Genomic DNA, 20,105 nt, shown 5'->3' with positions numbered 1-20,105 from the left:
GCCATCAGAGAAATGCAAATCAAAACCACAATGAGATACCATCTCACACCAGTTAGAATGGCAATCATTAAAAAATCAGGAAACAACAGATGCTGGAGAGGATGTGGAGAAATAGAAATACTTTTACACTGTTGGTGGGACTGTAAAACTAGTTCAACCATTGTGGAAAACAGTGTGGTGATTCCTCAAGGATCTAGAACTAGAGATACCATTTGACCCAGCCATCCCACTACTGGGTGTATACCCAAAGGATTATAAATCATGCTGCTATAAAGACACATGCACACGTATGTTTATTGCAGCACTATTCACAATAGCAAAGACTTGGAATCAACCCAAATGTCCACAGTGACAGACTGGATTAAGAAAATGTGGCCCATATGCACCATGGAATACTATGCAACCATAAAAAGGATGAGTTTGTGTCCTTTGTAGAGACATGGATGCAGCTGGAAACCATCATTCTCAGCAAACTATCACAAGAACAGAAAACCAAACACTGCATGTTCTTACTCATAGGTGGGAATTGAACAATGAGATCACTTGGACACAGGAAGGGGAACATCACACACCGGGCCTGTCGTGGGGTGGGGAGAGCGGGGAGGGATAGCATTAGGAGATATACCTAATATAAATGACGAGTTAATGGGTAGAGCACACCAGCATGGCACATATATACACATGTAACAAACCTGCACGTTGTGCACATGTACCCTGGAACTTAAAGTATAATAATAAAAAAAAAATTTTTTTAAAGATTTTAGTGAAAAAAAAATTAGTGAAAAAGTTTAATGAAAATTTAGTGAAAAAAGAAATAAATAAAGGCTCTGTGAATGCTGATGGGGACAAGAACATTCTAACCTATACCAGATAAGAAAATGCTGGACACAGAAAAGGAACTTAGACTGATCCACAGACTTTTGAGTCATCACCAGCTGAGTCCATTTTGGGTTTTTTTGTTGTCGTTTTGTTTTATTTTTTGAGATAGGGTCTTACTGTTACCCAGGCTGGAGCACAGTGGTGCAGTCTTGGCTCACTGCAACCTCTACCTCCCAGGCTCAAGTGATCCTCCCACCTCTGCCTCCCAAGTAGCTGGGACCACAGGTGTGTGCCAACACACCTGGCTAATTTTTTGTTGCATTTTTGGTAGAGATAGGGTTTTGCCATGTTGCCCAGGCCAAGCTGAGTCCATTTTGAAGAGGAACTAGAGATTATCTGAAGCTATTCTGTGTTCTTCTTTTTTTTTTTGTCTCGGCTCACTGCAACCTCCGCCTCCCAGGTTCAACCGATTCTCCCACTTCAGCCCGAGTAGCTGTGATTACGGGCCCACGGCACCACGCCCTACTAATTTTTGTATTTCTAGTAGAGACGGGATTTTGCCATGGTGGCCAGGCTTATCTCGAACTCCTGACCTCAGGTAATCTGCCTGCCTTGACCTCCCAAAGTGCTGGGATTACAGGCATGATGTATTCATTAGTTTTTTGTTAAATGTTAAAATAATCAAGAGCCACTCTATGAATTCCTAGATTCCTAGCCTGGGTAGACTCTACCTCATTATAAATAATAATGGGAATTCTGGCACCTAACATGGTTGTTCTATTTTTGCACTGGGTCACAATTTCAATAAATTTACTCACTTTTATTTATACACAGTAAGTTTCAAGCTGTTTTCTACCATAATTAATTCATTATTATTCATCCTATTAATTATATGATCTGATATTAAAGCTACCAGGTCAAGAGTGGTTTGTTTTTCTGTTTGTTTTGTTTTGTTTCGTTTTTTTGAGATGGAGTTTTGCTCTTGTTGCCCAGGCTGTTTAATTAATACTTCCTTCCAGAAACTTAGCTTAAAAAAGACCATCAGCTGGGCACAGTGGCTCACGCCTGTAATCCTAGCACTTTAGGAGGCTGAGGCAAGTGGATCAGGAGGTCAGGAGTTCAAGATCAACCTGACCAACATGGTGAAACCCTGTCTCTACTAAAAATACAAAAATCAGCCAAGCATGGTGGTGCAAGCCTGTAATCCCAGCTACTCAAGAGGCTGAGGCAGGAGAAGCCCTTGAACCCAGGAGGCAGAGGTTGCAGAGAGCTGAGATCATGCCATTGCACTCCATCCTGGGTGACACAGCATGACTCTGTCTCAACCAGACTGGCCAACATGGTGAAACCCCATCTCTACTAAAAATACAAAAATCAGCCAGGCGTGGTGGTGGGCATCTATAATCCCAGCTACTCGGGAGGCTGGGGCAGGATAATTGCTTAAACCTGGGAGGCGGAGGTTGCAGTGAGCCAAGATCACACCATTGCACTCCAGCCTGGGCAACAAGAGCGAAACTCCATCTCAAAACAAAACAAAACAATAACAACAACAAAAAAAACCCCATCAACTAGCGTGGTTGGATATATGGATGTTCCAAGATAATATTAATCTGTGTTTTAACAAGTCTACAACTATACTTTCCGATGGAGCAGCCACTGGCCACATGTGTTATTGTGGCTAGTCCAAACTGAGATGCTATAAGTCGAAAGTACACACAAGATTTGACATACTTAGTACAAAAGAAAGAATGTAAAACATTTTGTTAATAACTTTCAATATTGATTTCATATTAAAGTGATAACTATTTGGATTTATTGGATTAAACAAAATACATTATTAAAGTTATTTTTACCTGTTTTAATTTTTTAAGAGGGAGTTTCTCTCTGTTGCCCAGGCTGGAGCGCAGTGCCGCAGTCTTGGCTCACTGCAACCTCCATTTCCCAGGTTCGAGTGATTCTCCTGCCTTAGCCTCCCGAGTAGCTGGGACTACGGGCGTGCACCACCACGCCCAGCTAATTTTTGTATTTTTAGTAGAGACAGGGTTTTGCCATGATGGCCAGGCTGGTCTTGAACTTCTGACTTCAAGTGATCTGCCTGCCTTGGCCTCCCAAAGGCTGGGATTACAGGCATGAGCCACCGCACCTGACCCTCTTTTAATATTTTAATGTGGTTATTAGAAAATGTTCAATTATGTATGTGGTTCGAATTATGTTTCTGTTGAACAGTGTTGGTCTGAAGTTTAGAAACTTGTGAAATTCTACAGTAATTAAAGCTGGTGGGCCGGGCTCGGTGGCTCAAGCCTGTAATCCCAGCACTTTGGGAAGCCGAGACGGGCAGATCACGAGGTCAGGAGATCGAGACCATCCTGGCTAACCCGGTGAAACCCTGTCTCTACTAAAAAATACAAAAAACTAGCCGGGCGAGGTGGCGGGCACCTGTAGTCCGAGCTACTTGGGAGGCTGAGAAAGGAGAATGGCGTGAACCCGGGAGGCGGAGCTTGCAGTGAGCTGAGATCTGGCCACCGCACTCCAGCCTGGGCGACAGAGTGAGACTCTGTTTCAAAAAAAAAAACCAAAAAACCAAAAAAAACAAAAAACAAAAAAAAAGCTGGTGGATAATTATAACTGTGGCTCATTAGGATTTGGAAAACTTGTTGCAATATTTGTTAAAGAGGGAGAGGTTTTTAGTGTACATAACTGGCTGAAGAGTCAGACAGAAGCAGTATAGAAGGGTCATTCAGAAGTCCAAAGTGAAACCAATTTGAGCAACCATGTTTATGCAAGATGAAAAGCTAGTGGCTTTAACCTGTGGGAAAATGTACCACACCCTGCCAATGCAATGTAAAGTTCGACTTGTTACTCATCCCTGAAACCTGCCCCCCAGCTTTCTATAGCTAATTGCTCACAGTTGGATCCCTTTTAAAGTGAAATTACACTCCCTACAGGATATGTTGTACATGCTGACATCCAAGTTTCCAAGGTTTTCATTCAACCTAAGACTCATTTTTGGTCATATTACAGCTTTGAACAAAATACTGAACATGAAAAAGCTGAATTGAAGATGATACTAAGTGGTGACAGATAGAAATCCCCAGGATGCATCCTGGTTGTGTCAAAGAGATACAAAAGAAACTTAAAAACAGAGGTTTTAAAGTCAGAGCAATCACAGATTGCCAATAACTTACTAATAATACATAAATGTAAAACATGTCAAACACAGGTAGGACAGCCTCAGGGAAGCCGAGAAATTGGGGAGTCAAAGTGGCAAGCATTGATAATGTCCACCCACCACAAATGAGGGCTGAAGTTCCTCCCTTTGAGAGGCAAAGCTCAAAAGAGAAGGGTGAGGATTGGTAAAGTTATTACAGTTTAACGCCATTAAGCCAATGGCTAACGTTGTTTTCCCTAGAATGCCAATGTTGTTCTAATATTGTTCTGTGAAAGTTTTGATGCCAGCAGTATTTTCTTCTAAAATGTATTTAAAATATATTTAAGAATATGGTAATAAGGAGGCCAGAGATCTAGCAATTGAAGCAGCATATGGCCAAGCCGTGTGGGGTGCGCCTGAGAGGGGAGGCTTGTAAACAGGTGGAGATCTTCAGGCAGAATCTTTTCCAGGAGGCTGAGGAATTCCTCTATAGATTCTTGCCACAGAAAATCATATACCTGAATCAGCTCTTGCAAGAGTACTCCCTCAATGTGGCTGACCTGACTTCCCTCCGGGCCCCACTGGACATTCCATCCCAGGCCCTCCACCCAAGGATGATGAGATGGAAACAGATAAGCAGGAGATGAAAGAAGTTCCTAAGTGTGGATTTCTCTCTAGGAATGAGAAGGTCCTGTTCCTGCTTGCCCTGGTTAAACCAGAAGTCTGGAGTCTCAAAGAGAAATGCATTCTGGTGATCACATGAATCCAGCATCTGATCTGCAAGATTGAAGATGGAAATGATTTGGGGGTAGCAATCCAGGAAAAGGTGCTGGAGAGGGTGAATGCCATCAAGACCAAAGTGGAAGCTTTCCAGACAACCATTTCCAAGTACTTCTCAGAACGTCGGGATGCTGTGGCCAAGGCCTCCAAGGAGACTCATGTAATGGACTACCGGGCCTCGGTTCACCAGCAAGATGAGGCAGCCTATGGGGAGCTCAGGGCCATGGTGCTGGACCTCAGGGCCTTGTATGCTGAGAGGTTTATCATATCAGCAGCGGCAACCTGCAGAAAATTGTCAACCCAAAGGGTGAAGAGAAGCCATCTATGCACTGAACCCAGGACTAGAAGGAAAATAAATGACCTATATGTTGTGTGGGGAAAAAAAAGAATATGGTAATTACATAATAACAATGTAGTTATCAGTAAAGTGTCTTTAAGAAATGGTATATTTCACCTGGCACATTGGCATGCGCCTGTAGTCCCAGCTACTTGGGAGGCTGGGGTGTGAGGATTTCTTGAGCCTAGGAGCTCAAGTCCTGCCTGGGCAACATACTGAGAACTCCCTCTAAAATAAGTAGATACAGTACAAATTTTTAAAAAATAAATGCTACATGTGAGGTTTCCAGGACATTACCTATGGGATCATCTGATACATGCCAGCCTCTTTCATATACACATTGATACCTCAGTATCATACACCTGTTACTGTGACTCAGTTTTTTATCTGTAAGGTGAGGGATAACATATCTACATCACAGACTTTTGTAAGAATTGAGATAATTCGGTCGGGCACGGTGGCTCATGCCTATAATCCCAGCACTTTGGGAGGCCGGGGCGGGTGGATCACCTGAGGTCAGGGGTTCAAGATGAGCACATGGTGAAACCCCATCTCTACTAAAAATGCAAAAATTAGCCAGATGTGGTGGCACACGCCTATAATCCCAGCTACTCAGGAGGTTGAGGCAGGAGAATTGCTTGAACCTGGGAGGCAGAGGTTGCAGTGAGCCAAGATCATGCCACTGCACTCCTGCCTGGGCAACAGAACGAGACTCCGTCTCAAAAGAAAAAAAAAATTGAGATAATCCATGTAAAGAATTATGACAGTGCCCATTTGAAGCAGCTGGTAAATGTTAGATGATGATGAACTAGTGTTGTACATATATTTAATGATCACTATGTTCATTTTCATGTCATAATTTTAATACACATTTATAAAGTGGATCAGTTGTTGACTATTCTTAAATAATTAGTAAATAAGACAATATTGCATTGTCTTCTTTAATCCAGGAATACAATTTATTTCATGAATTCCATTCCTGTTAAGCCTTTTTAACACATTATAATTGAAAAAATATTGCTGTGGTTATGTAGCCAGGACTCAAGAAGCATTCAGTAAAACCATGAATGAAGTGAATTTGAGAAACACTGCATTAGGCGTTCGATCATTCAATATTTTCATTCTGCTTTGAGTCTATAGCAGTGGTTTACTGGGCTCTTAAGAGAAAAAGCTATGGTTTTAGCATTTACCAGTTTCTGTGGTATAAACATTTCCAACATGGTCAATGTCAAACTATTGTGTGATGTCACTGAATACAAAGTTGGAAAGAGATGATAATAATTGGTTCTCTCAAGAAGGTACAAACAGCCTCCCACACACCACTCACATAAATACTTTGCATGATTATAGCACGGCTTCTCATACAGTGTTCATTCATTCATTATACCAATGGTTCTGCAAATGTGATCCCCTGACCAACAGCACAAGCATCATTGGGGAACTTACTAAAAATGCAAAATCTCAGGGCCCATCTCCTATCTCCTAAAAAAGAAACCATGAAAATGAGGCTTAGCAATCTGTCTTAACAATCCCTCCAAGTGATTTTGACACATAATGTTTGAGGACCCCTGCCCTATGCTCTTGCTGTTGTTTCTGAAGGGGAAGAAGTGCCAAGTAACTTCTAACATTTATTAATTAGTGTACCAAGACTAGCCATGTTGGTGTTCTCATTCTTCAAAGCATCTAATTATGGACTCTGAAATTGCAATTTATATATTCCTAGAATCAACAAAGGACACCAAGCTGCTGCTCTTTTGCATAGAAAGGTAATTTTATCTTCAAATGTCCCCATGTTTCAGTTGCTATTGAGAGGCTCTAATAAGGATTAGTTAAGAGTTCTACTGGCTTGGCTCAGTGATTCATGCCTGCAATCCTAGCACTTTGGGAGGCTATGGCGGGCAGATCCCTCAAGCCCAGGGGTTTGAGACTAGCCTGGACAACATGGCAAAACCTCATCTCTGTTAAAAAAAAAAAATGCAAAATTACAAAAGTTAACCAGACACAGCGGTGCACACCTGTAGTCCCAGCCACTTGGGAGGCTGAGGTGGGTGGATCACTTGAGTCTAGGAGTCTGGGAGGTCAAAGCTGCAGTGAGTTGTGATGGCGCCATTGTGCTCCAGCCTGGATGACAAAGGAGACTTTGTCACAGTAAATAAATAAATAAATAAATAAATAAATAAATAAAACAAAACAAAACCACTGCTTGTGATTTCTGGTTGCTTCTGCAGCAGAGACCATGGGCAAAATCCCTATGCTGAAATAAATATGTGCCCTGATATATTAGCGGGCATGTTGTTAATCTACTTTGTATGGTTGGTTGGTTGGTTGAAAATCACATAAATACAGCCCTAAATTCAGTTATACTATACACAGTATTGGCAGAGATACATGGTTTCCAGTATGTTCTAAGGGAGCTTTGGATTGGTGCAGCCTTCAGAAGTCAGCAGGTATGACTTTGCATTCTGTGTGGGGCTCCCCTTCACAGCACATGTTCATCCACTGACAAAATATTTCCAGTAACAAAAGCACATTCTATTTTTGGACAGGTCTAATTATTCTTCCATACATTGAACTAAAATCTGCCTTCCTGTAACAGTCACACAGTAGTCTGAATTCTGAATTCTGGTAAAGAATCCCCGTCTCATTTAAATAGCCCATCAGATCCCAGGAAAGGCTCACTCTAGGCTCTTTTGCAAATTAGGCTTCCCCACTTCTTTCAGGCATTCATGTAACAACATTCCCAGGCTCTGCACCACCCTGCCTCTTGATGCTCTTCAATTTATTAACATCTGGTTAAAATGTGGCATGCATAACCAAAAATAATGCTACCATGTGACCCGATCGGGGCAGCGTTTGTTTCTGGAACACAGCTCTCTGTTAACGCAGCCTGTTATTGTATCAGCTTTGTTGGCAACTGAGCTAACCTCTGGGCACATCTCCAGTCTGCAGTCAGCTCCATGCTCCACACCAACCTGTTGCATAATGTCTTACCTATCCTCTACTTGGACTGTTGATTGTTAAACTCTAAGTGCAAGCTTCATATTTAGTCCTATTAAATTATAACTTTGTGAGTTTCAGCCCCAATTCTAAAATAGTAACATCTTTTACAGTCCAAATTGTCATCGAATTTTACTCTCTCTTTTTCCTAGGTTTATATGTTCAGCAAACGTAACGACATGACTTCCCTCTTTGTATAAAATACTGAGGAAACTGTTGAACAAAACAGAGCCAATTCCTGTTCCCCTCTCTCACTCAATTATTTACCTCAAAGCTTGAAATTAGAATAAAATGTCCAAGTGAAGTACCAGTTAAATATTGACTTTCACTTGCCAATTTTACTTCAATCTGTCTTTCATCTGAAGTAGCCTGAAAAATGAAAATGTAATCATTGTAAGTAATTCTTAGGGATCATTTAGAATGCCTAACGGGTATTAAATATTTGAAATATAAATCCCCATTCTTTGATGTGTGTAGAAGGAGGTAAAGAATAGTATAGAGTAATTAAAAGCTTTTATCATGATCTTGGATTAACCGAAGTATTTAGAGTGGTGATGCCGTACTGAAAATCGCTATTACAAAATTTAGGGTTTTGTAATTTTCTTTGAGTTAATTAATGCTTATAAAAATTATTCTGGCCGGGTGCGGTAGCTCACGCCTGTAATCCCAGCACTTTGGGAGGCCGAGGCGGGGTGGATCACTTGAGGTTGGGAGTTCAAAATGAGCCTGACTAACATGGAGAAACCCTGTCTCTACTAAAAATAAAAAAATTAGCCGGGCATGGTGGCGCACACATGTCTGTAATCCCAGCTACTCGGGAGGATGAGGCAGGAGCCAATCGCTTGAACCTGAGAGGTGGAGGTTGTGTTGAGCCGAGATTGCGCCATTGCACTCCAGCCCCGGCAACAAGAGTGAAACTCTGTCTCAAAAAAAAAAAAAAAAAAAAAAAAAATCATTCCGGCCGGGCGCGGTGGTTCACGCCTGTAATCCCAGCACTTTGGGAGGCCGAGGAAGGTGGATTACCTGAGGTAAGGAGTCCGCGACCAGCCTGGCTAACATGGTAAAACCCCGTCTCTACTAAAAAACTACAAAAATTAGCCGGGTGTGGTGGTGCGCATCTGTAATCCCAGCTACTCAGGAGGCTGAGGCAGGAGAATCAGTTGAACCCAGAAGGCAGAGGTTGCAGTGAGCTAAGATCACACCATTGCTCTCCAGCCTGGGCGACAGAGCAAGACTTTGTCTCAAAAAAAAAAAAAAAAAAAAAAAAAAAATTCCTCAAATGGCTTCTTAAAGCTATAAAAATTGAAAATAATTATAAAGAAAAACTTTAAAGCCAAGAACAGTAGTTCCAGGACTTGGAAGGCTGAGGTAGGAGGATCACTTGAGCCCAGGAGTTCAAGACCAACCAGGGCAACATAGTGAGACCCTACTTCTATTAAAACAAAATTGTAAGATAATCTTACTTAGCAGAGTGTTGGCACTTAGAGATCATGGGTTATGGGAAGAAATATATTCCTAAACTTAATTTATGAGCTATATGACTACGTGAAATGTGGAGTTGAAAACAAATAACATCATGATCGAAAAAAACACAATTCAATTCAGGGGATGTGGGCTGAGATGATATCTGATCTGATATCTTCACAGCACCCAGAGAGGAAAGATCAGAAAATGTGTTTTCAATAGACATAGTGAGAACACTGCTAGGGAAATAGTGGCAGCATTTTTAACATGAATAACCTTAGCTAACCTAGCACCACAGGATGTTGAAAAAAAAATTTTTTTTTTTTTGAGAGGATCTATTCTGTCATCCATGCTGGAGTGCAGTGGTACCATCACGGCTCACTGCAGCCTTGATCTCGTGGGCTCAAATGATCCTCCCACCTCAGCCTCCCGAGTAGCTGGGACTACAGGTGCTCAACACCATGCCCAGCTAAATTTTTTTTGATTTTTGTAAAGACGAAGTTTCACCATGTTACTCAGGCTGGTCTCGAACTCCCGGGTTCAAGTGATCCTCCCACTTTGGCCTCCAAATTGCAGGGATTACAGGCATGAGCCACTGCGCCTGGCCAATTTTTCATTAAGTTATGCTGATACAGAATGGCACTGAGGATCCTGCTTATTTAGATTTCCACTTCAAAAGCAGTGTTGTGTATTTGTTGCATCACTGCTTACAGGAAAGCAAATTAACTTTACAGGTTCGAATATGTTGGCAACAGTCCCACGTCTACAATCATTCCCCAGTGGCCACAGGTGCTTCACAGTAACCAGAGTATATTGAAATGTTTTAAAAATGAGAAATACAGTGAAATAGGAATGCTGTGTGTTGCTGGTGAAAATGTAAAATGGTGCAGCTGCTGCAGGAAAAGGTGTGATGATTCCTCAAAAACTTAGAGAAATACCATGAGATCCAGCCATCCCAGTTCTGGGTATGTATCCAAAAGAAGTGAAAGCAGGGACTCAAGTATTTGTTCATGCGTGTTCATAGCAGCATTACTCACAATAGCCAAGAGGTTCAGAGGCAACTCAAGTGTGGTGTATACGTATGATTTCCCTAGGGCTGCCATAAGAAAATACCGCAGACTGGGTGGCTTAAACAACAGAAATTTATCTTCTCACAGTTCTGGAGCCTGAAATCTAAAATCAAGGCGCTGTTAGGGTTGGTGACTGGTGAGCCCCTCTTCCTGGCTGGTAGGAGCCCACCTTCCTGTCACGTCCTCAAATGGCTTTTCCTCTGCGCGGGTGAAGGCAGAGAGGAAGGCCTGATGCCCCTTCCTCTTCTTATAAGGATACCAGTTTTATGAGATTATTTTAGTACCTCATTTAACCTCAGTTACCTTCGAAAGGGCTGGCCTCCAACTATAGTCACACTGAGGGGTTGGGGCTTCAACATATGAATTGGGGGGGTGGGGATAAAAATTCAGATCATAACAACATACAATGCAATATTATTTAGTCTTAAAAAGGAAGGAAATTGAGACACATGCTGTGATACAAATGAAGCTTGAGGACATATTACTAAGTCCAATAAGCCAGTCCCAAAAAGACAAATACTGCATGATTTCACTTAATGAGGTTCTGAGTAAGTTTATCGGGACAGAGAGTAAAGTAGTAGTTGCCAGAAGCTAGGGGAAGGGGAGAATGGAGAGTGAGTGTTTATAGGTACAGAGGTTCAGTTTTACAGCATGAAAACATTCTGGAGATGGAAGAGGTGATTGTTGCAAGCAATGTGAATATACTTAATGCCACAGGATTGTCCACTTTAGAATAGTTAAAAGGTAAATTCTGTTATGTTTATAATAGAAAAGAACGAGAAAGGCACTCTGACATTAAACCACTCGTGTTTTAATATGCAGCCCAGGGCCAGGTGTGGTGTCTCACGCCTGTAATCACAGCACTTTGGGAGGCCAAAGTGGGTGGATCATAAGGTCAGGAAATGGAGACCAGCCTGGCCAACATGGTGAACTCCATCTCTACTAAAAATACAAAAATTAGCTGGGCATGGTGGCTGGCGCCTGTAGTCCCAGCTACTCGGGAGGCTGAGGCAGGAGAATCGCTTGAACCCAGGAGGCAGTGGTTGTAGTGAGCTGAGATCGCACCACTGCACTCCAGGCTGGGCGACAGGGCGAGACTCTGTCTCAGAAAAAATTGCAGCCCCAAATGGCACTCACTGTAGGTGGATGTATTCCTCCTGAAAATTTAAACACATACACTTACCGTGCTGCCATGATGTGCTGTCAGTCTCTCAGTCACTAGCCTAAAACTCTGCATTTCATGCTTTTTCTCTATATTAGCTTTTCCAATGTGTCACATGGGTATTTCATCATTTATGTCAGGGGTTCCAAGCTTTTGGCTTCCCTGGGTTCATTGGAAGAAGAATTGTCTCAGGCCACACGTAAAATACACTAACACTAACCATAGCTGATGAGCTAAAAATAATAATAATAATTCATGTTTTAAAAAAGCTTACAAATTTGTGTTGGGTCTCATTCAAAGCTGTTCTGGGCTGCATGCAGCCCGTGGGCCACTGGTTGGACAAGCTTGATTTACATCTACCTTTCCATAACTCTTAAATTTTCATTATGCATTGCAACTTAATTTTTTCCATGTGTTATAATTACAGTGATGGTAATAAAATTACATTTTTACTGAATTGCAGGAAAATCAGTTTTGGGGTTTCCTAAGTCCTGCGAGACTGTAAATAATTTAACAATATCGTCAGATGTTAACTGACGATAAACTAGCAGAATTGGAAACTCCCAGATTTCTTTTGCCTCTGTCTCTTTCCCTTCCTTGGCTAATATACAAATGCAAGGAATGCCTGCGTCCTAACACACAGTAAATATTTGTGAATAAGTGAATATATGTGTGTATTTGCGTGTTATGAAAACAATTCCTTTACTGAAGGAAAGGAAAAATCCAGTGCCTCATGCAAACCAGTCATGTGCAGATCTGTAAGCATCATATTTTAGGATAGCATTACATTATTGTAGGAATAGTTCAGTTTTTAAAATACAGATAATAAGCTTTCATTTGGAAAGAATTATTTTCAGGTGCAGCAAAGCATTTAGAAATAAAATTTAATTCAATATCACTTCATCCCTTTTGAAAAGCAAAAACAAGACGAGTTGGTGCCAACTTTCTGAGCGTCTGTCCTAATGCCTTTGCAGATGTCATATAAAAGTTTCAAGATTTGCTAGATCAAGGAAAGAGAAATAGTCTATTCTATTACACAAAAGAGAGTTGGAACAAAGAAATTTAGCCTTTTACAATGGTTCGCTTTGTAATTTGTATATAAATATGAATAATATCACTTCTCGGCCTTTTGGCTAAGATAAAGTATAAATATGAATAATACACATTCAAATGCTGACAAAAGATTAAAAACCTAGAATTTTGTGCACTTAGAATGATTAATGATTATAGCTGTTTAAAATTTATAGTAAGTGCTTAGTACATGTGTGATATTGTGTTGATGGATGAGGAGGTGGCAGAAAGAGAGAAAGCTTGGCCCAGTCCTCAGAAAGCTTATAATGTAGCTAAGAAAAGAGTCTTGTGCACTGAATAACTAGAGCAAAGCTGGGTGATGCTGCCTTTCACTGAAAAAGAAATTCAGAGAAGGGTGTGGTCAGTCTGTAGTAGTCATGGAAAATGTGGTCCTGAGCAGGAATGAGACTGATGGCGTCAATACACAAGTTTTAAAAATTAGAATTCGTAATTTAAAAAATACAAGTATATAATCAAATACGTGTGAAATGTGGGGATGGGAATCTGTTAAATTTTCCTGTTCTCTGTGTAAGAGACACGCAATGTGAAGCAGATTTCCAAAATCACTGCCAATCTCTGTTAATCAGGCCATTATGACATCTTATTGATCCATATTAAAAACTTCATAGTTTTCCACCCACTTCAAAAGCTGATTTCTCCTTATAACAGATGAAGAAATTAAAGCTATAACGATGGGCTAATTAGCTGAACTCCCTTTAGCCCACTTACTATTCTACTGTTCACAAATGAAAACATAACACTACTTTTGCTCCATCAGGTGTTACTTTTTCATGTTAATTATTATTGGAGAAATTCCAGCAATCTAAAAATTACAGATTGTTTTCTAGCTCCCAATTTTCTAGTCAACAAAAGAAAAGAGGATTAAGTTGGTTATTTATTTATTTTCCCTTCTCTCTTAGGGAGGCTTTCTAGATGGCCATCTTTTCTATTTTATTTTTCAACCTTTTCTTTGGTAACCCCTTGTGGTTGCAGCCTAGCTACTTCAAGCATGCTTGCCAGCTAAAAAAGGCTAAAGTGGGAGTCTAACTGGGCTTTCAATTTCGCTTTTTTGACAGCAGGCTGCCCCTGACAGGGAGACACTAGGTGAGCCACAGCTGGGCCACTAGAGAAGGGGGATAAATGCATTCCGTTTCAGATGCGTGATTCCCACCCGTTGCTTCCCACAATGCATCTGTAACACCTTTACTCTTCCATTTCTGCTAGAAAGCAAATCTCTGTCTCTTCCAAAGGACAGTGAACATAAGTAACTACCACCCTGGAAAGCTCTGTGGGGAGCGATGAGCCGGGAGGGGCCCAGGTGATTGGAGTATGGATTGGAGGGAGCAGGTGGGAGCTGTTTCTCTGAAATCTGCTTCTACATGTTGCCCTCAGCAGTCCTTTGGTAGTGAACAAATAGTATAAATCATTCAGAAAGCAGTAGTAGAGAAATGTTAGATAGGAAAGGAAAAAGAACTCCTCTACTTTCTGTCAACATACCCTATTCCAAGCAAAGAAAAAGTGAGCAAAAGTAGTACACAGTGATAGGTTCCTTCTGCAGTGCCTTTATGTGCTGAGATTATTATTGACCCAGGTTAAGGATAAACAGTTATCCGGAATGACTCCCTGGATAGAACAGTCAATCAAACATGTTAGTTAGTGCCTATGAACAGTAAGACAAAACACACACACACACAAAGGCCTTAGACTGCAAACTTCTTAAGCCCCTGCAAATCAGTTCATTCATTTACTCCTTCCTCCAACAATTTTTTTTTTTTAAGAAACAGAGTCTCACTTCATTGCCCAAGCTGGAGTGCAGTGGTGCAATCATAGCTCACTACGGCATTGAACTCCTGGGCTCAAGTGATTCCACCCACCCCACCTAATACAATCTTTTTAGTGTACTCTGTGTTGCACTGTTTTGGTGTGTCCTGCATGTCCTATCTCCCTGTCCTTTAAAGCTGGAGCCAAAAAGAGAGTTCCAGAAGTCCTGGTTCCCCTGCTGGAGTTGCCCAAATAGACCGCTTCACAAGAAAGTTTCTGCCTGTGATATACCCAAGTGGATAGTCCACCAACACCAGTGCAGGAAAGTGATTCAGATGCTGGGGAACAAGCAAGAGCTCAGAGCCAAGGAGTCAAGCCAATGTGGGTTTGAGAATGGTAAAGAGGAAGTCTCGGGGCAGCTTACAAGATATACAGCAAGGCAAGACAAAGCAAGGTGTGGATAGAATCAGAATGCATCACACAAATCTAGGACTACTGTGTCTGCTTCAGGAGTGCATTGGGATGCTCCAGACACAGTCAATGGGCTTTAAAGTTGTCCACCAACCTGGAACCCATGAGGATTAGTGGAACCCAACGAAGGTTTCTTATTGCCCCCAAGCCTCCAACACTGATGAAGTGGGTGGTTTGCACTGAAACTGGTGCCTTTCAACATGGGGTTAAACACCACCTGGCCCAGAAGCCAGGGACACCGAAGGAGGAGGCAGGGAAAGAGCTGGAGGTCACTGTGGATGTGGCAGCTGCGCCACCACAGCGGAGGCAGCATATCAGTAACAGCCCACGTGGCTGCAGCAGACCCTGGGGACCTGCACCTACCATTTGAGCTGTTGTGTTGAAATGATACGTCTGCTGCTTCACTTCTGCTGCTTCACTTCTGCTTTCCAAATTTCCCACAAAATGTCTCTTGTGGCCCAGACAAACCCAAAACTATGTCGGGAAGGGGATCTAGGACATGCAGTCCAGTGGGCTCAGCTGACACGGTACGAACCTGCCACAGGCTGCGGCAAGCTCAGTCCAGCTAAGGCACTATGTTGTTTTCTAGTTTACACTTTACATAATTTCTTTGACTTTAGTGTGAGGCAATATGTACTGATTAATGATAGAAACTGGACAAATACCGGGACAGCTTATCATTGAACACGGCAAAAAAATGTCCAAACTATAAAAAGTGAAAGGAGATTGTATTAAATTTTTTGTCTCTAGGCAAGTATGATGGTTCAGAATGCTGGTCTTGTCCCCCTGGCAAAATTTGAAGCCATCCCTGAGTTACTGGAATAAATTTGTGATAAATTCACAGTCTTCTCCTTGGGTATATAATGAAGTCAACAGGTGGTCTTGATAAAAGTCATCTTTAGTCAAGAAGAATAGCAAACCAGGCCGGGCGCGGTGGCTCACGCCTGTAATCCCAGCACTTTGGGAGGCTGAGGCAAGCGGATCATGAGGTCAGGAGATCGAGACGATCCTGGCTAATACGGTGAAACCCTGTCTCTACTAAAAATACAAAAAATTAGCCGGGCGTGGTGGTGGGCACCTGTAGTCCCAGCTACTCAGGAGACTGAGACGGGAGAATGACATGAACCCGGAAGGCGGAGAGCCGAGATTGCGCCACTGCACTACAGCCTGGGCAACAGAGCAAGACTCTGTCTCAAAAAAAAAAAAAAAGAAAAGAAAAAAAAAAGAATAGCAAACCATAGCTGGATAAATACACCAGTGAATGTCACCTGCCGTAACTGCACAAGATTTCCTCAGAGTGGAGGTGGGTATCTACTTGGTGATATCTGTGGAATGGCCTCTGCATCTTTTCGTCTTTCTCTGATTGCAAGGGAGGAAGTCAGTAACGACCTATAGATGCGGGAACTTTGCCTAGTACCCTGACATCACGAGTGCCTCCCCTTCTGTTTGGTGCTTATCTGAATTCTCTCTGCACTTGGAAGTGGATGTCATGGCACTGAAGAGGCTGCCCGGCCAGGGATAGAATTCAGGAGACCAGCTCAACCCAGTTTTAGCACTGAAAGTTCAGTGTACTGGGAATCCCTTCACCCTGAATACACTGGGACAATTGGTCAACCTATGCCAGAGTGTGGCTGTGGCAGGAACAAGGTTTTGCTGACCTGGACAACAGGAGAAATTAAAACCAGAAGAAAAGGCAAAGGAAATGCACAACAAGAGGGATGCCAGCCATCTGGCCTGCTGGGTTTGCTGATTGGAGAGAGCGGGGACAGTAAATCAGTTCTGGGGGACAAAAAATTAGAGTTGATTTTTCTCTAAAAAATCAGACAAGCTTTCATCAAGATTCCCTAAATGGGCCAGGCATGGTGGCTCACACTTGTAATTCCAGTACTTTGGGAGGACGAGGTGGGTGGATCACTTGAGGTCAGGAGTTCGAGACCAGCCTGGCCAATATGGTGAAACCCCGCCTCTACTAAAACTACAAAACTTAACTGGCATGGTGGTGCATGCCTGTAACCCCAGCTACTCAGGAGACTGAGGCAGGAGAATTGCTTGAACCTGGGAGTCGGAGGTTGCAGTGAGCCAAGACTGTGCCACTGCACTCCAGCCTGGGCAACAGAGCCAGACTCCATCTTTAAAAAAAAAAAAATCCCTAAATGTCCTTTGGTAGCAATTTTTAATAATGTAACTAGAGACTAAGGTTTATGATTTTCTATGTGCAGCTTTTCCCTTTTCATTCTTCTTCCATCTCTGTGCAATTGTAGAAGAGAAAGAAGCTATGGAGAGATGGGCAGGAGGTGGGGTGGGGAGTAGAACAGAGGTTAAGGGTATATCAGTCATTTGGTGAGGGTAGGAGATAGCAGAGGATCAAAATATTTGTCATCCCTTTTAATGAACAGACTACAAGGATGACAGTTATGGTAGAAGCTGTCTTGAAGCTGCCTTATGTTAGAGTCACTTGCTCAAAATTTTATATACTCAGTTGTGTCCAGCGGAGATGTGACAAAGTGAGCGCCCCACACTGAAGTATCCCTGCCCTTGGACCTTCTGCCCCTGGGCTGGTTAGAGGTGAGGAAGTCTTTTCCTTTCTGGTTATCTGCGAGGCTACCCTATGCCACCTTCTAGGAAGTCTGAACTCTGCTTTAACAGGTGGTCCTTACTTTTCATACAATACATAATTTTCTTAAGGCTACAGTCGCAGCCCCAAATGTATGCCTCAACTTCCAAACATTTAAGCTAAGGCACTGTGCCGTTTTTTGTTGTTGTTGTTGAGACGGAGTCTCGTTCTGTCGCCCAGGCAGGAGTGCGGTGGCGCGATCTCAGCTCACTGGAAGCTCTGCCTCCAGGGTTCACGCCATTCTCCTGCCTCAGCCTCCCGAGTAGCTGGGACTACAGGTGCCCACCACCACGCCTGGCTAATTTTTTGTATTTTTAGTAGAGACAAGGTTTCACCATGTTAGCCAGGATGGCCTCGATCTCCTGACTTCGTGATCCACCCGCCTCGGCCTCCCAAGTGCCAGGATTACAGGCGTGAGCCACCGCCTCTGGCCTCTGCTGTTCTCTTAGGGAGTCCACAGTGGTGCCGCAATGGTTTACACGTCTAGCTTCTGTCTGTGGTTCTGTCACTTCATCACACAGAAATGACTGGATAAACTCCCATCCAAATTTGGAGATAATCTGACATAATTAAAAGCTAGATGTTATGAATAAATCTCACAATTTTCTAGAGTCATCCTCCAAAGCTATTCAAACACAGGTACAATAAGAGGCAGCCTTAACGGTCAATCGGAGAAAGTCATTCACATTCAGATGCTGTGGACTAGGACAACTGTGAGCCCTCATCACAAAATCACAGAGGCAGAGGCTTTCAGTGTCCCGCACTGATTTGTGAATAAGCAGCTTCTCCATGCTGGTGCTCGTGCCTCTGAGTGCTCCTGGGTGAGCAGCAGCAGGGAAATTGCTTATTTAACCATGATTAATGGGATTCTTGACCAATATATAGAATAACATAAATAACTTTATACTTGATGGTCTTCACACAAACAATCTATACATGTAGACAATTATTTCACAGCACCTTCCTTCCTTCAGAAGCAGAAGTAGAATCAACACAGTGTTATGGGATTTACTGCAAATCCTGATTTCCATCTCTATCTTCTGAGTAGTTTTATGCCTGGGTCAATGATATTATTTATTTTTAGCTCACTTACAAGGGAGTCTAAGAGACTCAGTTCGAGAAAAGAAAGAAATCCGCAAGATCTGGAACGGATTGTTTTGTATCCATGCAGACAAAAGGAGCTGGCATTCCTCAGGACATTTCCCTATCTCTAAGGTTACACATACCCTGGTGAGGGGTGGCGATGAGGAAGGTGAGTTTGGTTCAGTGGTTCTTGCATTCTAAGTGACTATGGAATCCTCAGAAAAGGAAATAAATGAAATCTACCATGTCACTTCCTTGGTATGATCTGGAATCACAGATCATTTTATTTTTTAAACTCCTTTATTCAGCCCACATGATGAGCATGCCTACTTTGCTCTGTTTCCGTTTTATAAAAGAGGGTGGTGATAGCTACTTAGCTTGTAAATGGAACTTTGAAAGAGTCTGGAAATCCCTAAAAGAAAGAGATGTGGGAGGTATTATTTCCTTGCAATGAACACAGAATTTATATAACCCAAATGCTACCAGCATTTATTCACTAACCTTCCCTTAACTTCAGGTTTGTTTGCATAACTTTTGACTACTTAGATTCCTAATTATCCTGTCACCAGTGCCGTCATTCACTGGGCAGAAAACATATTCCATTTTTATATAATCATTCACAAAATGGTATTATACATGCTAATTTCAATAATTAAATTAAGTTAAATAATAATTAAAATTAAAAGGATGTTCCCATCTTCTGATCTTCCTACTAAAATTAGATCATAAAGAGCAGTGGAATTGGAGCACATGTGAGCTTCAAGGTGTAGAACATACACAGCTCCTACCGCTCTGGGTCTACCGTGTCTCCCACATGTGTCACTGGACTGCCTGCATCACAGTCTCCTGGTGTGCTTCTTTAACATGCAGGTTCCAAGGCCCCCAAAAAACAATTTGGGGTATAGGACCTGAGGCTCTGCATTCTTAAGTGTCTCCATAAGTGGTTCTTATGCATATTACATCTTGCTCTGCAATGTCCTAGACACGGATTGTGGTTAGCTCAGAGTCCCCTTCAGGAGGACTGTGATGGTTAATACCGTTTGTCAGCCAGGCACGGTGGCTCACGCCTGTAAACAGCACTTTGGGAGGCCAAAGTGGCAGATCACGAAGTCAGGAGATCAAGACCATCCTGGCCAACATGGTGAAACCCCGTCTCTATTAAAAATAAAAAAATTAGCTGGGCATGGTGGTATCTGCCTGTAATCCCAGCTACTCAGGAGGCTAAGGCAGGATAATCCCTTGAACCAGAAAGTTGGAGGTTGCAGTGAGCCGAGATAGCACCACAGCACCCCAGCCTGGTGACAGGTGACTCCATCTCAAAAAAAAAA

At 42.4% G+C, this 20,105-nt stretch overlaps 1 protein-coding gene and 1 pseudogene across 1 annotated transcript in view; one reads left to right on the top strand and one right to left on the bottom strand.

The window, feature by feature from the left end:
• The window catches only part of SPMIP2 (sperm microtubule inner protein 2), a 131,989-nt gene that overhangs the window by 96,373 nt on the left and 15,511 nt on the right, over positions 1-20,105 (bottom strand). The window lies entirely within an intron of this gene.
• On the top strand, positions 4,360-5,080 carry LOC108520368 (proteasome activator complex subunit 2 pseudogene; annotated as a pseudogene).

The sequence above is a fragment of the Rhinopithecus bieti genome, unplaced genomic scaffold (genome assembly GCF_001698545.2).
Source record: "Rhinopithecus bieti isolate Rb0 unplaced genomic scaffold, ASM169854v2 scaffold_50922, whole genome shotgun sequence".
Classification (NCBI taxonomy): domain Eukaryota; kingdom Metazoa; phylum Chordata; class Mammalia; order Primates; family Cercopithecidae; genus Rhinopithecus; species Rhinopithecus bieti.
This window is presented reverse-complemented; position numbering and strand designations above follow the sequence as displayed.